This window comes from Pseudonaja textilis, chromosome 1 (assembly GCF_049901715.1).
Source record: "Pseudonaja textilis isolate UNSWEBS1 chromosome 1, rPseTex1.2, whole genome shotgun sequence".
Lineage (NCBI taxonomy): Eukaryota > Metazoa > Chordata > Lepidosauria > Squamata > Elapidae > Pseudonaja > Pseudonaja textilis.
The window spans coordinates 316,392,586-316,415,139 of record NC_141990.1 but is presented as its reverse complement, the minus strand read 5'-3'; the positions used below and the strand labels follow the sequence as shown (position 1 = coordinate 316,415,139).

At 42.3% G+C, this 22,554-nt stretch overlaps 1 pseudogene; it reads right to left on the bottom strand.

The window, feature by feature from the left end:
- The window catches only part of LOC148128344 (vomeronasal type-2 receptor 26-like), a 34,772-nt pseudogene extending 12,600 nt beyond the window's left edge, over positions 1-22,172 (bottom strand).
- Between the last annotated feature and the right edge of the window lie 382 nt (positions 22,173-22,554).

Genomic DNA, 22,554 nt, shown 5'->3' with positions numbered 1-22,554 from the left:
AGAAACCCCAACCAAAATCCAAGACAGAGAACAAGAAAACGGCAAAGCCCTCCTCCCATATATAAAAGGCACTACAGACAAAATCAGCAAGATCCTCCAAAAACACAACATTAAAACAGCATTCTGCACAAACAGAAAAATATCCACCATCCTAAGAAACCCCAAAGACAAAAGGAATGAAAATTAAAAAGGAAGAATTTAAACTACAAGCTTTTGCAGATGACCTAGTCTTTATCCTGGAAGACCCTATAGAAACAGCCTTGAAGCTGTTGGAAAAGATAGAGGCATATGGGGAGGTGGCCGGTCTGAAAATAAACAAAGATAAAACAAAGATTTTATCAAAGAATATGTTGCTGAGACAAAGAGAAGAACTGGCAGAATTGTTAAAAATTCAAGTTACAAATAAGGTTAAGTATTTGGGGATATATTTGACGCCAAGATGTAGTACATTAAAGGAGAACAATTATATTAAACTTAAACAACAGATAGCCCAAGATTTGAAAAAATGGGAAAACCTACAATTGTCATTAATAGGAAGGATTTCAACAATTAAGATGAACATTCTACCCAGAATTTTATTTTTGTTTCAAACAATACCAATTAGGCTTGGAAAAGAATATTTTGAGGATTTAAATAAAATTGTTTTGAAGTATATATGGCAAGGCAAGAAAGCAAGGATAAAGTTAAAGCTTTTACAGGATGCTAGATCTAGAGGAGGGTTTGGCCTGCCTAATTGGGTGTTGTACTACCAAGCTGCAAATTTGATGTGGGTTAAAGAATGGATAACATTAAGGAAAACTAGATTGTTGACATTAGAAGGTCATGATTTGTTGTTGGGTTGGCATGCATTTTTATGGTATAAGGGAACCAAAACACAGGGGTATTTTAGAAGACATTATATACGGGAGTCTCTGTGGTTAAATTGGGAGAAGACAAAAAAACAATGTTATTTGAAAATTCCAGTTTGGTTATCGACGATAGAAGCGTTTTCTTACCCTATAATCTATAAAAAGGAACAAACAGTTAGCTATGGGGAATTACTAGATGAAAAGGGTGAACTTAAATCGATGCAAAAATTAGAGGAACAAGGTATACAGATGAATTGGTTTTCATATCTGCAAATACATTCAAAGTATTATGAGGATTCCAAAGCAGAGGGATTTTATGATAAACAAACTGATTTAGATAAGATTTTGATGGGTACTGATGAAAAGGTGATTAAAAAATTATATGGTTATTTATTGGAAATTAAGCTGGAAGAAGAATAAGTTAAAGAAACTATGATTGCTTGGGGGAGGAATTTTGGATATGGGATTGACTTAGAGAAATGGCAGAAATTATGGTTGCAAAATTATAAAATGACAATGTCTACAGCCTTTAAAGAAAATTTGTATAAGATGTTTTACAGGTGGCATTTTCCCCCGACAAGGATAGCAAGAATGTTCAAGAACAAATCCGAAAAATGCTGGAAATGTCATCAGAAACCTGGTTCATACTACCATATGTGGTGGACTTGTGAGGATGCTGGAAAATATTGGACTAAAATCCACATGTGGTTGGAAAAAGTGACAAAGAAGCACATAGACTTGAAACCGGAGCTTTTTTTATTGGGAATCTTACCAGATGTATATAGCTGATATATTTGATTGTAAATGTATTGACTACGGCTAGGATTGTATTTGCAAAAAATTGGAAAAATGAGAAAATTCCATTGCAGGAAGAAGTTATAAAGAAAATATTGGAATGTGCTGAGATGAGTAGATTGACTTTTGAAATCAGAGAGCAAGAAGATAAACAATTTTATATAGTTTGGGATCTTTTCTATCAATGGTTGAATGATGAAATACAAAAATAGAAATGTTAGACAATAAGGAATAATATTGATTTCATTTTTCTTTTCTCTTTTTTGGTACTGGATATTATATTTATATAATAGTTTTCTTTTTCTTTTTTTTCTCTTATTTAGGATAGAATTGGCATGATTATATGATTTGTTTTAGAATAAATTACTTAAAATATAGTTATCTCACAAAGGCATGATCGAATAAAAGTTTAGTCAAACTTCTTTTTTTTAATAGTGATATTATGATTTATAAGTTTGTATTGACAATAAGAGTTATTATATAAGGTAATTGTAATTGTGACTATGAGATGAGTGCACAAAACTGATGAACCAGCCGACTCACTGTTTGTATATAAATATGGGGGAGCTGATATTTTTATGTTTTGTCTGTTTGTTTGTATGTCAAAAAACAATAAAAACTTAAAAAAAAGAAAGAAAATGGCAAAGCCCTCCTCCCATATATAAAAGGCACTACAGACAAAATCAGCAAGATCCTCCAAAAACACAACATTAAAACAGCATTCTGCACAAACAGAAAAATATCCACCATCCTAAGAAACCCCAAAGACAAAATCGAATTAGAAAACCAAGGAGTATACGAAATCCCCTGCACTGCCTGCCCCACCACATACATTGGACAAACTAACAGAAGAATAAGTGCACGCATTGAAGAACACAAGAACTCAATCAAAAAAGAAGAAATGGCCTCTTCCCTGGTCCAACACCTCAAAACCACAGGACATGAGATTGACTTTAAAAATACCAGAACCATCGCCACAACCGAACACTACAACAGCAGAATAATCAGAGAAGTCATAGAGATAGAAAAACGCCCACACAGCATGAACAAACGAGATAACACCTCCTGCCTTCCAGCCATTTGGAAACCCGCCCTCATGAACAGATGAGTACCTAACATGAAGAATGACACCAGACCCACACCCATGAGAGCCACACAAGATGCCACCACCACACTTCCATGTAGAAAACAGACTCACACCCACTCAGAAGATGAGACACGACCACGGACCAGAAGCCGCACTGCAACTGCATCACTACCCACTTCAAACCCCTCTGAGCCATACATGAAGCAAACCGACACCCACTATGAAGATGCAGCATGACCACAAACTCGAAGCCAAACAGTACGATCACAGCTCACCAACTCAAATCCCCCAGCAACTAAGACTAACCTGAGCACAACCAAGCCCCCACCTGAACAGAACATGCCTCCAGCCAATCAGAACACAGCCAAAACCCCTACCAATCAAGTCACACCCCCACTAGCAGTTAAAAGGAAGAAGCAGCTGCAATCTCACATCACTCAGAGAAGCACAGAGCTGAAGACAGAAGCTTGAAGGTGATGAATGAGACTTCATCAAAATGTTGCCTAGATACTTCGAATCTTACACGGGAGAAAACCCAAACAACCAAAGATCCATATATATATACATATGTGTGTGTGTGTGTGCGTGTGTGTGTGTGTGTGTGTTTCCTGAGGTTTTTATGGGTATTTGTATGTGGATCTTTGGTTATTCAGGAGAAAAATATGAATAACCAAAGATAGATAGATAGATAGATATATCATATTGGCACAGGCTGGTGATATATATATATGTATATATATAGCACCCAAGCCATGCCCACAGAACCAATCGTTAAAAAATTTGAATCCCATCCCTGGCAGAATGGGCTTCATATGGGCCAATGCCAACATGTTGCTCCTAATAAATCTTTTGGATCCTTTTGAAGCTTGGCTCAAGGCTCATGATTTAATTAGGGCGATCTCTGGAACACTGACACTGGTTTAATGCAGATTTGATGCAGGGATATCATGCCATAAAGATATTTCACTCAAGAAATTGACGTGGGGAGCTTCCTCTCTAAAGATCTGTAGCCTGAATAAGATCTGTCTTAACTTGAACTGTCCTGACCCAACCTAGTTCCAAGAGAGCAAACACAAGACAAAGGCAGCAGCACAACCTTTTACTGGTTCAGCTAAGAATTCTATTTCTTCACAGATAAAAGGCTGCTTCCAACTAATCAGCTCTGACAAGAAAGATCCTTGTCAAATTTTTGCAAGGCTGCCAAAAAACAACAGATAAGAAATAGTTTTCAGCACAACACTCTTAACATACCAACTGTAATGTCCACGAGGCTGAGTTTCAAAATGTCTTTGCTTCCTACAAAGAATGTTCCCTGCACAGCTGCCTTTTATCTTCTTGAAGGAGGGACCATTACCGTGCAGTCTTACTCCCGAGTGGCCCGTGCTGTTGTAGTTACTCTTTCCTGCGAGCAACCCTGCGTTCACGTGGGAACTTGGCACAGGATCCACGGGAACCTCCTCATTGCTGCTGCCATCCCCCACAATCTCTGAAGGCAGCAGTCCATACCCTAATGGTCCTGGCCCCTCATCTGAGCCCTCACTCTCCTCAGCCATCTGCACCTATTGTTGGATAACCACCACACCAACTCAGAAGGTAGAAACAGTCCATGGACTTCATTTTTGAGGGCAAGGTATAGTTTTGCCAAAGTCAAAGGAAGTACAGTAAGGCAAAGCCAAGTTTAAGGATCCCGTGTCAATTCCCTCGTAAACTTCCCCAGTTTCCCAGGCCTGTCCTCCCATTCCCCTTCCCAAAAAGATTCCCTCCACTCCAGCATCTGTGGCAGGCTGGCACTGAAGTAGGAGAAAAGAAGAAGTGAGGTGGCAGATATGACACCCAGAGATTACCTGCCAGGACTGGACATTTGAGATCCTCTCTCCAAGTCTCAGCATGGCTGGTCGCCCTCTGGATCCATGCATTGCATGTAATGCGTGTGCCAGAGCATAAATGGCATTGTAGATATTGTAGCTTTCTCCAGTCATGCTTGTTTCAAACAGGTAGGATGGCAGATTCTGTAAATTCTCTTTTCCTGTACATGTTTTTTTCCCCTTTGGAGGGGTCTTTCCAGGCTTGTGGATGTTGCAGTCAAAGACCAATTCCCACCATAATGGGAGAAAGACATCTTCTTGTGGGTTCAAAGGGTCTAAAGACAGGAGAAAATGGCTAAATTCTGAGACATCCCCAGTGCGGTGCCTAAAATTCAAAGCCCCATGGAAGGGCTTTATAACCTTCAATAGATGTTGAGTTTTCAGCACATTAAGTTTCCAATTGGATGTAAGGATCCAAACTTTCAGAAATGATGCTTTTCTAACTAGGCCATAAGCATACACAATTGTGTGTACATTTGCAATAGTATTAGAGTCTCCAAAGAGAGTAATCACTTCCCCTTTAGACCAAGTGTTGAAAATATGGTTTACTTTTGAATCTGAAGCAGTAGTAAGATCAAGTGTTATCATTTGAGTGAAGGCCAGGCAGATCTCCTTCTCCTTGAGCATTGGCACCAGAGATGAGGTGAAAAGTTCTCCATCATCATTTTCAGGGGCCACCAGCCCAACCCAGTTCCACTGGAAATACAGGAGCAGCTGGACTAAACCCACATACTGAGAAGATTCCTTGGGATTTATCCGGAAGAAGGAAGGATAAACTCTTCTCTCTCCCTCAGAAAACTCAAAGTCAACACCAAGCTGGAGAAAATGAAAATCCCCTTTTAGAGACAAAGTGTTGACATGAAAAGCTTTCCTGACCTGCTCCCGAGTTTCCATAGGCCGGGGGATGGGCCTCGCAGCTGCACCAAGGAATTCACACCTCAGTCAAAACAGGACACAGCCTTGCCAGCCAAAGTCAAGGCCATCTCCAAGGAGACCCACAATGGCTAGAGGGAATGACTTATATGACCCGCAAAATTGATTGGATAATGTGACTGGTAACACACTTTGGGGGGAGGGGAAAGAGGGTCAGAGCCAAGGTGCAAATTGAGTGAAGTGAGACCTGGCTTCCCATAGGTAGAGCCAACATGGCACTCCTAATAAACCACTGGATTTTTCTTTCTAAATGGCTTGAGACTGCTAATTTTATGAAGGAATTGGTTAGAACCCTGACACAATGTACACTTGAATGGTGACTTTAAGGGCCCCCATTGTGTGATTTCTTGCCCCACCAGTCAGAATTACTCATTGTGAGTGAAAAGTTTCATCTTCCTCCCTTCTAAGGAAGAGACAACGGTTACCTATTTTGCCTGGCTGTGATAGATCATAAGTCAAAGGAACAAAACATCCACGCAGAGAATAAACTCCATTGAAAGGTGCAGAAAGATGATAAACTTCTAGGAATGTCAGGAAGTAATTCCTCTTTCAGAATTATATCAATATTGCTTTGTGGTTATATAAAAAAAGCTTTTACAGGATGCTAGATTTAGAGGAGGGTTTGGACTGCCTAATTGGGAGTTGTACTACCAAGCTGCAAACTTGACGTGGGTTAAAGAATGGATAACATTAAGGAAAACCAGATTGTTGACATTAGAAGGTCATGATTTGTTGTTGGGCTGGCATGCTTTTTTATGGTACAAGGGAACTAAAACACAGGGGTATTTTAGAAGGCATTATATACGGGAGTCTCTGTGGTTGAATTGGGAGAAGATAAAAAAACAGTGTTATTTGAAAATTCCAGTTTGGTTATCGACGATAGAAGCGTTTTCTTATCCTATAATCTATAAAAAGGAACAAACAGTTAACTATAGGGAATTATTAGATGAAAAGGGTGAACTTAAATCGATGCAAAAATTGGAAGAACAAGGTATACGGATGAATTGGTTTTCATATTTGCAAATATATTCAAAGTACTATGAGGATTCCAAAGCAGAGGGATTTTATGATAAGCAAACTGACTTGGATAAGATTTTGATGGGTACTGATGAAAAGGTGATTAAAAATTGTATGGTTATTTATTGCAAATTAAGCTTGAGGAAGAACAAGTTAAAGAAACTATGATTGCGTGGGGGAGGAATTTTGGATATGGGATTGATTTAGAGAAATGGCAGAAATTATGGTCGCAAAATTATAAAATGACAATGTCTACAGCCTATAAAGAAAACTTGTATAAGATGTTTTACAGGTGGCATTTTCCCCGACAAGGATAGCAAGAATGTTTAAGAACAAATCCGAAAAATGCTGGAAATGTCATCAGAAACCTGGTTCATACTATCACATGTGGTGGACTTGTGAGGATGCTAGAAAATATTGGACTAAAATCCACATGTGGCTGGAAAAAATGACAAAGAAGCATATAGACTTGAAACCGGAGTTTTTTCTATTGGGAATACTACCAGATACTTATAGTAAAGAGTTGAAATATTTGATTGTAAATGTATTGACTGCTGCTAGGATTGTATTTGCAAAAATTGGAAAAATGAGAAAATTCCATTGCAAGAAGAAGTTGTAAAGAAAATTTTGGAATGTGCTGAGATGAGTAGATTGACTTTTGAAATTAGAGAGCAAGAAGATAAACAATTTTATTTAGTTTGGGATCTTTTCTATCAATGGTTGAATGATGAAATATTAAAATATAAAAGTTAGATAATAAGGAATAATAATGACTTTATTTTCCCTTTCCTTTTATTGGTTTTTGATACTATATTTATATAATAGTTTTCTTTGTTTCTTTCTTTTTCATATTTGGGATAGAATTGGTATGATTATAAGATTTGTTTTAGAATAAAATATTTAAAATATAGTTATCTCATAAAGGCATGACCGAATAAAAGTTTAGTCAAATTTTTTTTTTTTTTTCTTTAATAGAGATACTAGGATTTATAAATTTGTATTGATAAGAGTATTATATAAAGTAACTGTAATTGTGACTATGAGGTGAATGCACAAAACCGATGGACCAACCGACTTACGGTGTGTACAAAAATATGGGGGAGCTGATACTTTTATGTTTTGTTGTTGTGTTTTTTATGTTAAAAAAATAATAAAAATTTATATATATAAAAAAAAATGTATCTTCACATAAAAAATACAGAAATCAACTCAATTGTAGGATGAATGGTCAAAATCAAAGAATTCTGATGTGTGTCTGCTCGTAACACCTTTGCTTTCATCCTTAGCTTCTGTGTGTGTTTCTGTCCTTTGTGTGTTCCATATTGTATCCAGTGCTTACCTGTGGGATCTTGAAGGTGCTGAAGATGGAAGCCATCAGCCTTGAGGATTTGGGGTCTTCACATCCAATGGCAGAGAGAAGAGGGTCCTTCATGTAACATTTATAACCTGGAACCATTCGGCCTGGTGTGGAGAGCAGGGAGAGGCTGATCCAAGAAATCCACCACTCCTTTTGGTAATTGTTTTGGATGTGGAAGCCAAGGGTGATATTGGGGAGGAGAAACAGATTCTTGTTGACTTCTTTAACTGCAAACATTAAGGCCAGGAACTGTTGGAAGTTTTTGGGTATAGGCCTATAGTGAGAAAAAACAGAGGGGGACCTTGCAAGGAAATCCTGCCTGCAGGTGGACTTTGCCTTGTCATATTTTTTGGGTTAGTTTTCAACAGCAAGTCCCAAGTTTCATTATTAGGATTAGTGAGAGAGGAGAAAGGCCGTATCTCCACATCATGGACAATTTTATACGATTCTACCATCCCTTCCTTCTTCATATGTCCATGAAGATTTTCAATCATCCAGGTCATAGTTGCATCAAAAGTGGCTTTTATTTTGGAAAGGCAACTGGACTGATTTTTGAGAAAAAAACAAAATGTTTCACCTTGGACGTTTCATGAATTGTATTGGATGTATGCGTACGGAGATGGAAGGACAGCTAACGACAGTTGAGATTAGTTGTTGGGAGGGAGAATGGAAAGGTTGTGTTTTCTTTGAAGTCAACTGTTTTTAATGCTCTGTGGGTGCCATGGTGGGTACTTGGGGGTTTACTTGTGAGATCAGGGTGACCTGAGTCAGAAGTGTGGGATTTTCTTGGAACAGCCAAATGGACTGCAAATTGGGGGATAGACATTGTCTTATCCCTCCCCCTCTGTTGAGGATGGGTTGCTCAGTTCTAACTGTGGAAAGGGAACTTCACGAGCACAGTGGTGTCACCCAAGCAGGAAAAGCCCACAGGGAATATCAAGCCAGCCACAAAACAAACTTGCATAGGAAAAGAAATCAAATAAAAGGTTTTAAAGAGCCCCTTAGACAAAAGCCCAAATAATTAAGAAAACTAAGGAAACAAGAAAAGAAAACCCTTACAAACACAAGACATGCCAAATCAGCAAAACAAACAGACAAAAGACACAAAATCTATTGCAAAGGAGACAGACAGGAGATTGCCACAAAACAAATATAAGAAACCTTTAAGCAAAAAAAAGATTAGGATGAAACCGATAATCCAATCAAACTATCCCGCAAAGTTTGCCTTCTGCACCCTGCAGAGTTTACCCTCTGGCGGAAATGAAGACAACCCCTGACAGGATTTAAAACATTAAGAAATACAAACACAAGCACACACACACACAAAAGGAGAAAAGGTATAAAAAATCAGGGACTAATCATAAAAAGCTAGCTAGCCCCAGGAAGGCAGACTTCTTGCTATCTCTCTCCTTCCTGAAAATAAAAAGATCCAGCTTTCAAGCAGTTGTCTGTATCCTTGCACCGGAGCTCTCCCAGCAGGAAGATCGAATCCTCAGAAGAAAGGTGTTATGTCCCTGGAACTGGCAAGAGTTCCCTCTCAGGTCCGCTCACGCTGCGGGGGCGTTTGTTGTTCCCCATTGGCTGGTGTCCCCCGGCAGCCGGCTATAAAAGCAGGCTGCTGGGTTCGACCAGCCGCTGATCGCTGCGAGCCAGTTCCAGGCTTGGCTAGCACGTTCAGTCCTTTATTGCTTCAATAAAGTATAGTTGCACCCATGCCCTGGTCTAGCCTCTCATTGCACAACTACAACAAAAGGCATTTTCCAAGCCTTTCAGCATAACATAGATGGCCTCTTTGACCCCTCTTTCAAACCAATGGTCCTCTCTATCCAAAAGGTAGACCTTGCTGCCCTCAAAAGAGTGACCCTTATCTTTCAAATGCAGGTGAGCCACTGACTCTGGTCCTGATGGCTTAGATCTCCTATGTTGTGCCATGTGCTGTTGAAGTGGCTGTTTTGTTTCCCCAATGAACAGATCTGCACATGGCTCACTGCATTGTGTTGCATATACCATGTTGCTCATTTTGTTTTTTATCCTTAAGTTTCTGCCTTAAATGTATTCTTGGTTGTTAGTCTCTCCCTTGTCTGTAGCAGAGGAGGTCATGCTGGGTCATTCTTTGGATTTGATGAAGGCCCAGCTAGGATAGGCAAAAGTTCTGGGTGATTCCTTGAGGTGTTTTAGTTCTTTTTCTTTTCCTTCTTTACTAGTAGGCAAACTTTCAGCCTGGTTGATCACTCCCAATTTGTGATACATCTTGGTTTTTCCTCAAAAAAATAATAATCCCAGCTGCCTTTTCAAAATAAAACCTCCCTTCTTCACTTTGCTTCCATGACTGGAATCCTCCCCAATTGCTTCTCTTCCACCCTAATCAATTTGAGTCTCTCTTGGAGCAGCTTCTTCAGGTCTGGTCACCATTGCTGACCCAAAGACTCCAGTGGGGGTCACAGCACAGAGGGAGTGAAGGCTGTTATTCATGAGAAATGTTGATTCTCAAACTCAGGGATTTTGGCACTACCTCACATTGGAAAAGGACTGAGCCTTCTGGGGGGCGGTTTAGACCATGCTTTTATGTCCAAATAAACATAAGTAAACCTCTTTACTAGGCCAGCAAAGTCTCCAAGGTGTTTTCCCTCTCCATTTTCATATGGTGTATAATCATCCAGAGGAAGACTTCTGCAAAGATTGGGAATTCTAGCCTATTTCATGAATTTGGCTATTTACTGAGGACAGGACAGAAATCTGATCTATACAAAGTTGTATACAAGGATCTTTGCAAACATCACTAGAAAAGTATTTCTAAAAGGAGTTTCTCAATCCAAAAGAAAGAAAACAATCATCTATATTTTTCTATTCAGGTGAATCTTACGAGCATTTATAAATATGCGGTGATGGTTCATTATGAAAATATTGTATACTGAAGCGGATGAGAGCTGCCAGGGGTAAATTCCCACCAATAACCAGATCACCAGACATGTAATATTTCCATAGATCGTTAGCAGTCATTGGGGGCAGGAGCCAGAAGAGCAGCAGCAGCAGCAGGAGAGGCAGCCCAATCATTCTTGTCACCTTCCCTGCTAGATCAGAAGTCAAGGTTTGTGGGAAGCAGAATTGCAGGGAGCACCTGAAACCTCTGCAAGTTTACACAGTTATGGCTGCCTTGCCATCTGGATGGCCTCAAGGCAAATTTATCTGAAGTCCTTTTGCATTAACACATTTGTATTTTATCTCTTTATTTGTTCCTCTCTGGCCTATTCTGAAAGTAGACTATGTGTTGTATCTCATTATTTATTTTAATAATGAAGTCACAAGATTAATCAACCATAAACGAGCATTGTATCAATCATGCCTTCTCTTACCTGTGTTTTGGCTTTGACACAAAGGGCAGCTGAGTCACACCAAAGCTCAGAGTGAGCTCTCTGGAAGGCCAGGTGAGGTCCTCCAGCAGGGCATATTTTTCAAAGCAAGTTTTACCTTGCAAGTTTTTTGTGGGTTGAAATCCCCAGGGGAGACATTAAGTATTACTGTTCTTCTGATGATTTCAGGGAAAAGCAATTGTCCTACCCACTGAGCAATAGATGTCATTTGCACATCAGGTGGGGAAAAACATGTTTGTGCCTCTTGTGGCTAATCCACAGAACAGATAGACTTGAGATTTTGATCTACCTGAAAGTGAACACCTGTGCAGAAGATGGAGTTTGGCCTGTGTCATACTATGTTCAGATAGAATGGGTGCTAATGGTGTATGGTGGCAGTCAGGTGTACCCTAGGAAGTGTGAGCAACCATGTCAATATCGAGATGGAATGCCTGGTTTAGTTATACCCCCAAGACAAGAAATGGAAAGGATTGAATGATTCATTGAACTGATAGAGATTTAATACTGTATCTTTGATTATCTAGTCTATTGATTGATTGATTGATTCTTAGTAATAAGTCGATTGATTGATTTTAGTAACAAGTAACCTTACTTTTGATTTGTTCTCTAACTTTTGATTTGTTCTCTAATTAACTTTTATTAATTACCAACATTCATTAAGTAACTGTCTACCTATCATATTAATTAGCTATTGTAATTGTTTAATGTACTATTGTCATTGACCATGTCAGCCAGAAACTCCAGAACTCCAAATCCTTCATTACCAAACAACAACAACAAAAAATCTCTATCAATGACTTGCCAGACTCCTGTACATGCTTCAGGTGTCTTAAAACCATCAATGAAACCAAAAATAACATCAAATGCTACCTATGTGACAATCAAGCCCACCTTGCCCAGAGATGGCCCTGAGTTCAAATACAATGATGGCTCCGTGGCCCCAAAATTTTGTAGAGTTGTTTGCAAAAATTATTTTTATCAGAAGGATACCTCCATACAATGATTTTAATTCTGTATTCCAAATTTCCTTGATGGCATAGCTCCTGTCATACTAGTTTACATACATGTTATGGCGTTTATTTGGACTCACGTTTTTTTTAAAAAATATTTGTTTTATTTTTAATACAATCATTCTATCTTCAGGTGAACAGTGTGTTGTCTGGGTACAAACATATTTGTTAAACAAATCAAAGTTACAACATCCTCAAAGTTACAATATCCTTCATTATATATTAATTCTGCAATATTTAACACAGTAATGTCCACCTATTAATTATATTGTGATCAGACAATATTAACGTAGGTAGTATTCAACATATTAGTCATCATATTATCTTGTCTCTTTTAACACATCATCTTTATTTTGTTTTCCTATTTCTAACTTCCATTTTTATTATTAAACCATTGATAGAATAAATCCCATACCATATAATATTCAGTTTGCTCTTTCTCCTTAATTGTGTTTATTTGGACCCGCAGTTTTGTGAATGACAAATGCATCTACCTCACTTCGCTATCTAGAGTGGTCCAACATTTAGACTTTGGTAGGGAAAGATCTGATGAATTCCAGTCCAGAACCTATTGGAACATCTTTGAATCCTACTCTATATGCTGAGGTTGACAGATATTGCTTTCACACCAGAAGAATAGCAGTACAACAAAGGTCAAACTAAACAAACAGGGTGGAACCACAAAGGATTCTAAGCCATAGAAATATACATTAAGGTTAAAAAGAATTGAATTGAGTGTCTTTTCACATGCTACCTACTGAGAGAAACTGAGATGGTTCTGCAAATACAGTAGAGCCTCTGGTCATGACCATAATTCTTTTCCATAACTTTGGTCGCAACCCAATTTAGTCATGACCCGAACCTAATTTTGGAAATTTGGAACTTACAAAAAGAAATGGTGCAGAAGTGGAAATGGCCACAAGAATAAAAATTGAATTTTTTGGTCAGAACCTGATTTAGTTGTGGTGAGAAGCATTAGTGAGCAGAGGTTCTACTATATGTCCAATAGGATTTCAACTGACCTGTTGAAGCACCATTTGGAAACACACCCAGATTTTTATTGGGAATTTTACCTTCTGGTGACCCCGACGTGATCTGCTGAAAAGAAGCAGCCCTGCCCACCTTCAACCTCCCATCTCACCCGGCCGGACGAGCCAGTTGCAACCCAGGGACGCTGTCTAGTGTCACGGATCCCTCCCCAGGGGAAAATCCTCCCTTCAGGTGAGTATGGGCGGGAAATTCTCTAAAGCACAGATGGTGCATCTGCAAGAATTAAGGGAATTAATGAAGAGCTAAATTTTGATTCTTAGGAGTCAGGGCAAAACGCTCCCGGCTCCAACTAAAAAGGACCTCATAGCCCTTTTAAAGTACATCCACATGCAATGTCCGGCTTATCCGGAAAAGGGGTCCTTAAAAGTCTCCACATGGCAACGTTTGGGTGACTTTTTTCATGATACTCCCAGGGCTCTGCCAAAGATTTTAACCACCTGGCGGATAATTATGGAATGTTTAAAAGTTCACAGCTCAGCGCTGACTAACGCTGGCACACACACCCCGCGGGACGTCCCCCTCCCTATGCTGCTGAGACCAAAACCAAAGATGCTCTCCCACTGGAAGCCTCTTCCCCCACAGCTCCTGAACCCTCGGTTCCTCCTAAATTAAATCCTGCGGGGGATCAGACACCCATGGGAGCAGTTGCACAAGCCATGGCCCAGGGGCGCAAGGAGGGCTCCCTTACCCTAGAGGAGCTCTCCCTCTGCCCCATAGAATATGTGGGGGATGGACCTGGGAATATGGTGCCTAGGCTTGAACCCTTATCCATGAAATTATTTAGAGATTTAAAACAAGCTGTGGCCATGTATGGCATTCAGGCACCGTATGTCAGAGGTCTTATTAACACCATCAGCACCTCCTTTTTTATGCTACCCCAAGATTGGAAAGACCTCTTCCAAATGATACTGACAGGACTGCAGTATGTTGTGTGGGAATCAGACTTTCATGCCGAAGCTGAGAAAGTTGCTCACGATCATGGCTCAAAAGCAGATCAAAATTTTGGCATGGGCCGATTCGCTGACTTAACATCCCAGACAACGATCCCACAGCGAGTTCTCACTCTTGTCAGTATCATTGCTATCAAAGCCCTTGATAAGGTCGATGATCCTGCCTCTGTGGCCATAGGCTCCTTTTCCAAAATTACCCAGGGATCACATCAGCCTTATGCCGAATTCATAGAGGAGCTCCAAAAGGCTGTCCAGAGGCAAATTTCAAATGGAGAGGCCCTCAGAGAGCTTCTGTTGAAATTAGCCTTTGAGAATGCAAATGAGGATTGCAAAAGGATTCTGCAGCCTCTGGCTGCCCGAGGGGGGGCTTCCCTCTTGGACTATCTAAAGGCTTGCAGAATTGTGGGGACTGTTTCCTACAATATGGAACACCTGGCAATGGCCCTGCAGCAAGCAAATTCTCAAAACAGGCCAGCTGGGAATTGCTTCAATTGTGGGAAACCAGGCCACTTCAAAGCACAATGTAGGGCTAGGGACAATCCACAAAACAACAACAAGCCAAAAACAATTTGCCCAAGGTGCAAAAAAGAGTACCACTGGGCAAACCAGTGTTGCAGCAGCACCCCCTAACCGCAGGGAAACTAGAGGGGGGGCAGTCAGTCAGCCCCACTCCAAAGGCTGACACCATATCTTTCCAATTAGTTGCTTCTGAAGATATGGAAATTGACATCCCAGGCACTGTGTACTTTCTCCCCACGTCTGAAAACCATCCCTCCTGCCATGACGCCCCTCATAATTTATCCCATCCGGGACCTCATGGCAAAAGGAATTATTGCATCTCCATTTCTGAGAGATTCCGATGACTTTTCCTCAGTTGCCATAGCAGTAATTGGAAATACTCCCACAAAATTTAGCAAGGGAGAACTAGTGGCAACTGCTGTTCCAGTACCTGTTAAAACTGAAGATGCCTGGGCGTTTGCTGTCCATCAATCTATGGAACGAGCCAGGCCTGTATTACAATCCACAATCAATGATAAGGTCTTTTCGGGTCTCTTAGATACTGGAGCTGACCTTAGTGTCATCCGAACAGCTGAGTGGCCGGACGATTGGCCCCTGGAAACTGCCCCGGCCGTTCGGGGAGTGGGAGGAGTTCAGCACACCCACCATAGCAAACACTGGCTACCGGTGAGTTCATCTGACGTCTCTCGCACTGCCTACCTCCAACCCTTGGTGCTTCCACTACACACTAACCTGTGGGGCCGTGATCTCATGTCTCAACTTAATGCAAAACTCATCATAGACTAATGGCATCCTCCACTGAAACCCCACTGCGGCTGCAACTAAAAACCACAGAGCCTGTTTGGGTGGATCAGTGGCCCCTCACTATAGACAAATTAGAAGCCTTGCAATCACTTGTCCAGGACCAAATTGTCAAAGGGCATGTTGAACCATCTGTCAGCCCATACAACACCCCCATTTTTGTTGTAAAGAAAAAATCAGGGAAATGAAGGCTCTTACAGGATTTGAGGGCCTTGAACATGATTATAAAACCAATGGGGGCATTACAATGTGGTCTGCCAAATCCCAATATCATCCCTGAAAAATTTGATCTCCTGGTTGTTGACCTAAAGGATTATTTTTTTTCTATCCCACTGCATGAACTTGACCGCGCCTTGTTTGCCTTTACTCTGCCTCGCTTGAATAACTCCTCTCCCTCCTCTCGCTTTCAATGGAAAGTCCTACCTCAGGGCATGCTCAACAGCCCCACCATGTGTCAGCACTATGTAAATAAGGTCCTGTTACCCTATCGTTCTGCCTATCCACAATTTCTGGTGTATCATTACATGGATGACATCCTTGTTGCTGCTCCTGGACCCCCAGGTACAGTGTTTGCTTCGTTCTCTTTCCTGAAAGCCATCCTCGCAAAGGGAGGCTTGCACATAGCGCCTGAAAAGGTACAAGTGCTGACTCCCTATGCATATCTAGGCTTTAAAATGCTCTCAACTACTGCCTATCCTTCACTCCCCTCACTCTCTCTGCCTCCTCAACCTACCCTGGTTCAGCTTCAACAATATCTGGGCACCATTAATTGGGCCCGACCTTTCCTGTCACTAACCACTGATACTCTTTCTCCGCTGTTCGAAGCCCTTACTTGGGGAAAAGGGCCCGCTGACAAAATATCCTTGCAGCAACTTCAGCTTCAAGCACTGACCCATATAGAAGAGAACATACGTAGAATATGGGTGGATAGGGCCGCTGCCAATACTCCTCTAGATATGGTCATTCTAGCCACCCCAAGGCTCATGACCGCGGCAGTGACCCAAAAGGACCAAAAGCTCCACATCTTAGAATGGATCCATCTCTCCCACACGCCCCGATGCTCCATCACTTCCAAACCAGGTCAATTGGCTCAATTAATCGTAAAGGGCAGGAGCCGCACAAAAGCACTCATGGGGATAGATGTCTCCACACTTTTTATCCCCTTCTCGCTGCAAATTTGGGAACCTCTATTCCAAAACTCCCAGGAGCTTCAGTTGGCCTTATCCGACTGGCCTGGGCTAATCTCCTGCCACCCACCCGCTGACCCATGTTTTCAGATCATTCGAACCATACCCATCTCCTTCTCCTCTCCCATCAGCAAACAACCTTTGGTCAGTGCCCTGACTATATTTGCTGATGGCAGCAGGGAACGAGGGCATGCGCTGGCAAAGAATGGAGCATGGCACACCAAAACCACCCCTGTGCAGACTTCACCACAAAGGGCTGAGCTTGCTGCAACCATACTAGTCCTCCAAAATTTCAGCGAACCCCTCAACTTGATCTTGGACAGCCTGTATGTTACCCAAATAGTCTCTACCATCCACGACTCTTACCTCTCTCCCGCTATTGACAAGAACCTTCTCTCTCTTTTTGTTACACTGCAACAGCTTGTTGCGCAACAACAACACCCTCTCTTTGTAGCCTACATTCACAGCCACCAGCCTTTCCCAGGAATTCTCCAGGAAGGCAATGACGTGGCTGATCAAGCAGCTGCAGGTATTATGACCACGCACACCCTAACTCCCTGGGAAAGCCATTCTTACTTTCATCAAAATGCCAAAGCCCTCATGAAACATTTTAACCTTACCATGGCAGAAGCCTCAGCCATCAGACAGCAATGCCCCACCTGCAGTCAGCAAGCCAATTCCATCCCCTTAGGAGTAAATCCCCGCGGGTTGAAAGCCTGTGAAATATGGCAAATGGATGTTACTCAGTTTCCTCCATTTACCCCCTGGAAGTACCTGCATGTCACAATTGATACTTATTCAGGGTTCATAATGGCAACCCCGCAGAGAGGAGAAGCCTCTAAACATGTCATTAACCACTGCATTCGCACCTTTGCATCGTTGGGACGCCCAAATGAAATAAAAACAGACAATGGTCCTGCATACACTAGTGCGGCTATGTCAGAATTTTGCTCTAAGTGGCAGGTCACCCACAAATTTGGGATCCCTTACAACAGCCAGGGACAAGCCCTGGCAGAGAGAGCCAATTTAACTTTAAAGACAGCGCTAGAACGACATCTGACCAAAGGGAAAAAACCCCTTGGCCTCCCGGCGATGCAAAACACCCTTAATCTTTGCCTTTATATGCTTAATTTCCTCAATCTCTCTGACACCCCTGCTATGACAGCAGCGGAGCGACACTTTTCCTCCCCCGCTCTCCTGATTCTCCCAAACCACAGTATACTACCACCAACTGCCAGATCCTGCTTGGAAGGGTCCTGCTGATCTCCTCACCTGGGGTCGCGGCTACGCAGGTATCCAGCTTCCAGATCGTGTCCTGTGGGTTCCTGGACGGCACGTCAGACCATACCACCCCAAGGTAGCAAAACCACCGGCTGCAGACATATCAACATGATCTGCCCTGCTGCTTCGCTGACCCTCCTCCTCCTCCTCTTCCTCCTTGCTGCACACGCCTCCAAAGTTTCCATTCCATCCAGAGTAACATACTTCATGCCAGACACCCCCCTCCTGCTGACCTGCACTGCATCCGGGGACGTTTTTCCCCCTTATCTCAGATGGTCAACGCTTCCTCAGCCATGGTCCTACATCTTCAGCAATGCCTCTTTCCAGGTCAACACCTTTGAACAACCCCCTCGAGCTACACTCCTCATATCCCATCCTACTGCAACCACCTACTATGGTTCAGGTCGATGCCTCCATGATTCTACGCGCAACACCTACAGCTCCTGGACAATCCTCAGACCTCGCTCACCTCATCATCATCACAGACAATTCGTGAATCAGCCTGATACTCATATTCAGAACCCCCCTTTGCTGCGTAGGATTAAAAGATCACAAAAACCCACCAAACCAGATGACTCACCCCCTGCTTGACCAAAACCACACAAGCAGGCTTCACTTGACTGACTCTCATTTACCATACCCAGCAACCACAGAGATGCCTTTCTATTGGGAAAACTTGCCAGAATAATGGGACTATGTATCAGTTATGCAAAATGAACTCAAAAACTATTTGCTATGACCCCAAGATGGCTGTTCGCCTCAATGTTACTTTGTGGGCCGGACTTCCAAAAGCCTCTGGCAGAGCCGATCCTGAAGGGGAGGGAAAACTTTACTACCTAAATCACACCACTGTGCTTAAGGATGGTACTGACCCAATTGTCTTAACTTTTGATGTTTGCATTGCTTGTTCCAAACCAGGGGGATATCCTTGTGGGTCAGATGATTGGAAAACCAAATATGCTCATGATCATAAGTATTTGTGTCCCATGCCCATCAATTGGGCCATAGGAAACCCTAATCATTGGATCCTTTGCGGGGGCTCCATTGAATGCTCGGGTTGGTCTTGTGTCTGTGATTACACTGGGGGAGGGTACTCAGGCTGCAATCATCTGTCACATTTTAAATGAGTATCAGGGTCTATCAAGGACAACAAGGTAGAGATCACTATCTCCAGACAACACCCCGCCATGGATACCTATGGTATAGGGATCGATGGCATAGGAGCAGACCCAAACACCTACATTACTATAAAAACAGAAGTGATATATGAGGGTAAGGAAACATCATTAGGCTGGTCGGTGTATAATAATTTAAGAAAGTTAGATAAAGCCCCTGATACCAGCATAATAGCAAAAAACCTATTCATGGACATGGCAGAAAAAATTGCAAAACAACTTGCAATAACCAATTGCTTTGTCTGTGGGGGAACCACCACAGGAGAACAGTGGCCATGGCAAGCCTTAGAAGCCTCGCCATCACTGTTCAACAACATGTCTTCTATAGGAAACATAACAGCCAGAACTGCCCCCGACCCCCTTATCTGGACAATTACTACCAATCTAATCGGTAGAAACTGCTTTTCCCGAAACGGGTCCATTCCGGTAGGACATCTCCTTTGTTTAGGTACGTGGGACATCTCCTACTGGAATTGGACAGCACCTGATAATGCTACTACCACATCCACAAAATTCAACACAACCCTCCTCCCTTATCCCAGGGACACTTCATCCTCCCAGAACTGGACTGCACCTAATGACATGTATTGGATCTGCGGCAACCTAGCCTACCCATCCCTCCCAGCAGATTGGCAAGAGTCATGTGTATTGGGATGGATAAGACCTTCCTTCTTCCTCTTTCCAATCTCAGTGAAGCAGGAACTAGGCATCCCTGTTTATGACATGTTGTCTCGCAAAAAAAGGGAAGCCGACAATGCTTTTGCAGGCTTCCCCTGCCAATCAGAATACACAGGGGACACCTGGACCTCAGAAAGAATCGTCTGCACCTATGGCATGGCTATGGGTACAGGACCCCCGTATATATGCTTAATAGAATCATTTGTTTGCAAGCTGTCTTAGATTTAGCAGGTCAACGAATAGATAAGGCTCTAAACACTCTTGCAACTGCTACAGACAAATTACGCACAGCTGTCTACCAAAATTGCTTGGCTTTGGATTATTTATTAGCCAAGGAAGGGGGGGTATGTGGAAGGTTTAATCTCACAAATTGCTGTCTTCAAATGGACAAGGTTGGCAAAGTCGTAGCGCAGTTAACTACTGAGATGTGACAATTAACCTACAATCCGGATCAAGTATGGCGAGATATGGACCTCAAAAATATCTTTGGCTCCTGGCTCCCAAAACTGCCAGGATTACAAGCTATAGTAGCGCTCATAGGTATTATTGCTGCTGGGTGTGTCATTCTTCCATGTATATTACCAATCTTTGTTCGCACCATCTCCAATAGTCTGTCAGTGCTAGCAGAAAAATGCGCCATTGCACAGGTCAATGCCCTCTGGGAAAAAGAATCTCTGTACAAAGCTATACCCTCAGAGGACCCCGATGAGAACATGCACACGGGCTTCAGTATAGGCTATAGCGAAGAACCAGAAGAAATCCCTCTGCGTAAAACTAAAACAGAGGAGATGCAGCAGCGAATCCACATCTAACAGCCTGGGCATATGCCAAAGCCTCACGTAGGCAAAGGAGTTTTGATATAAGCCAAGCCTCACGTAGGCAAAGGAGTTTCGATACCTGCAAGACCTCACGTAAGCTGAAAGCAGGTATCAGGAACAAAAGGATGCTGCCCACCTTGGGCTACTGGCTGGATTGCAGGCGCGGATTGGTTACTTTGTATCCCTTAAGCACTGTGATTGGGCACTACAATGTATCCACTGAGACCCCCCACTCTTTTAACATGTAAAGTAGACTGAACTTTCTCTCTTGTGACGTTTAACAATGTGTGCTCAATAAAAGAGCTTCCCTGAACGCGTGTTCGGGGCTGCTCATCCAAGACTGAACCGGCTTGGTCTCTTTCTTGATGCATTGGACTCAATGAGAAGCCCTCCTAATGCAGAGCAAAGCCGCACTCAAAGGGTCCAAAGACATGAGAAAATGTCTGAATTCTGAGATATCTCCTGTGTGGCCCCTGAATTGCAAAGCCCCGTGGAAGGGCTTTATAACTTTGAATGTGTCTTTAGCTGCCACCACTGTTAGATCTGGGAGGATAGTTCAAGAATGGAGGCAAGACTCAGATAGCAAAAACAGCTCTTTATTAGTGACTTCAGATCTGAGCAAACTATCCCAGCCACAGCAGCCCCTTATATAGGGCTGGCTGCGGCTAGGCAGCCAATGAAGGTGATTTGAGTTTGCCGCTCTTAGCAGGGCCAATCGTGGAAGCCCATTTACTGGCCAATCGCATCAGTCTATGGCGACCAATCACGATCGGTTATTCACGGGCCAATCAGAGTTGCAGGCTTTTGAGCCTGCTAGTCTGGAAAAACCACGTTGTGTTTCCATAGGGAAGTTAGGATCCAAAGTTTCTGAGGCAATGATTTTGTGGACGTTACGTGAAAATGCAGAGCTGACTGTATATGTGCATTGGTTTGAGATTCACCAAACAGAATAATCACTTCAGCTTTACAGCAGCTTTGTAAAAAAATAATGAATTCCTTCATTGCAAGAAAATGACCTGATTTCAATATTTCAGTGAAGGCGGGGCAGATCGCCTTCTCCTTGAACATTGGCACCAGAGATGAGATGAAACGTTCTCCATTGTCATCATCAGAGGCCACCAGTCCAACCCAGTTCCACTGGAAATACAGGAGCAGCTGGACTAAACCCTCATACTGGGGAAATTCAATGGAATTAATCCAGAAGAAGGAAGGATAAACTCTTCTGTCTCCCTGAGAGAACTCAAAGCCAACACCGAGCTGGAGAAAGGGAGAATCTTTTTTCAAGCACAAAGTATTATGGTGACTTTAGGGGCCACCGTTGTGTGGTTTCCTGCCCTACTAGTCAGTTGGACTCACTATGGGTGGCAAGGTTAAGCTTCTTCCCCTCTTAGGAAGAGCCACCAGTTCCATATTTTACTTGGTTATGACATGTCAGAAGTCAAAGAAACGAATGACCCACCTCATACAGAGAATAAACTGAATGGGTGGCTACACTTATATGAAGCATTAATTAGTTAGTTAGGAAGGAATTCCTATATAAAGAACTCCTCTTGGCAAATACAGCATTTAGGAAATATCTTCTCCAAAGCACCTGAGGGTAGGACAAGAAGTAATGGGTGGAAACTACTGAAGAAAAGGAACAACTTAGAACTAAGAAGAAATTTCCTGACAATGAGAACAATTAATCAGTGGCACAGCTTGTCTTCAGAAGTTGTGGGTGCTCCAGCACTGGAAGTTTTTAAGAAGATGTTGAACAACCATTTGTCTGGAGTGGTGTAGGGTTTCCTGCCTAGGAAGGGGGTGGACTAGAAG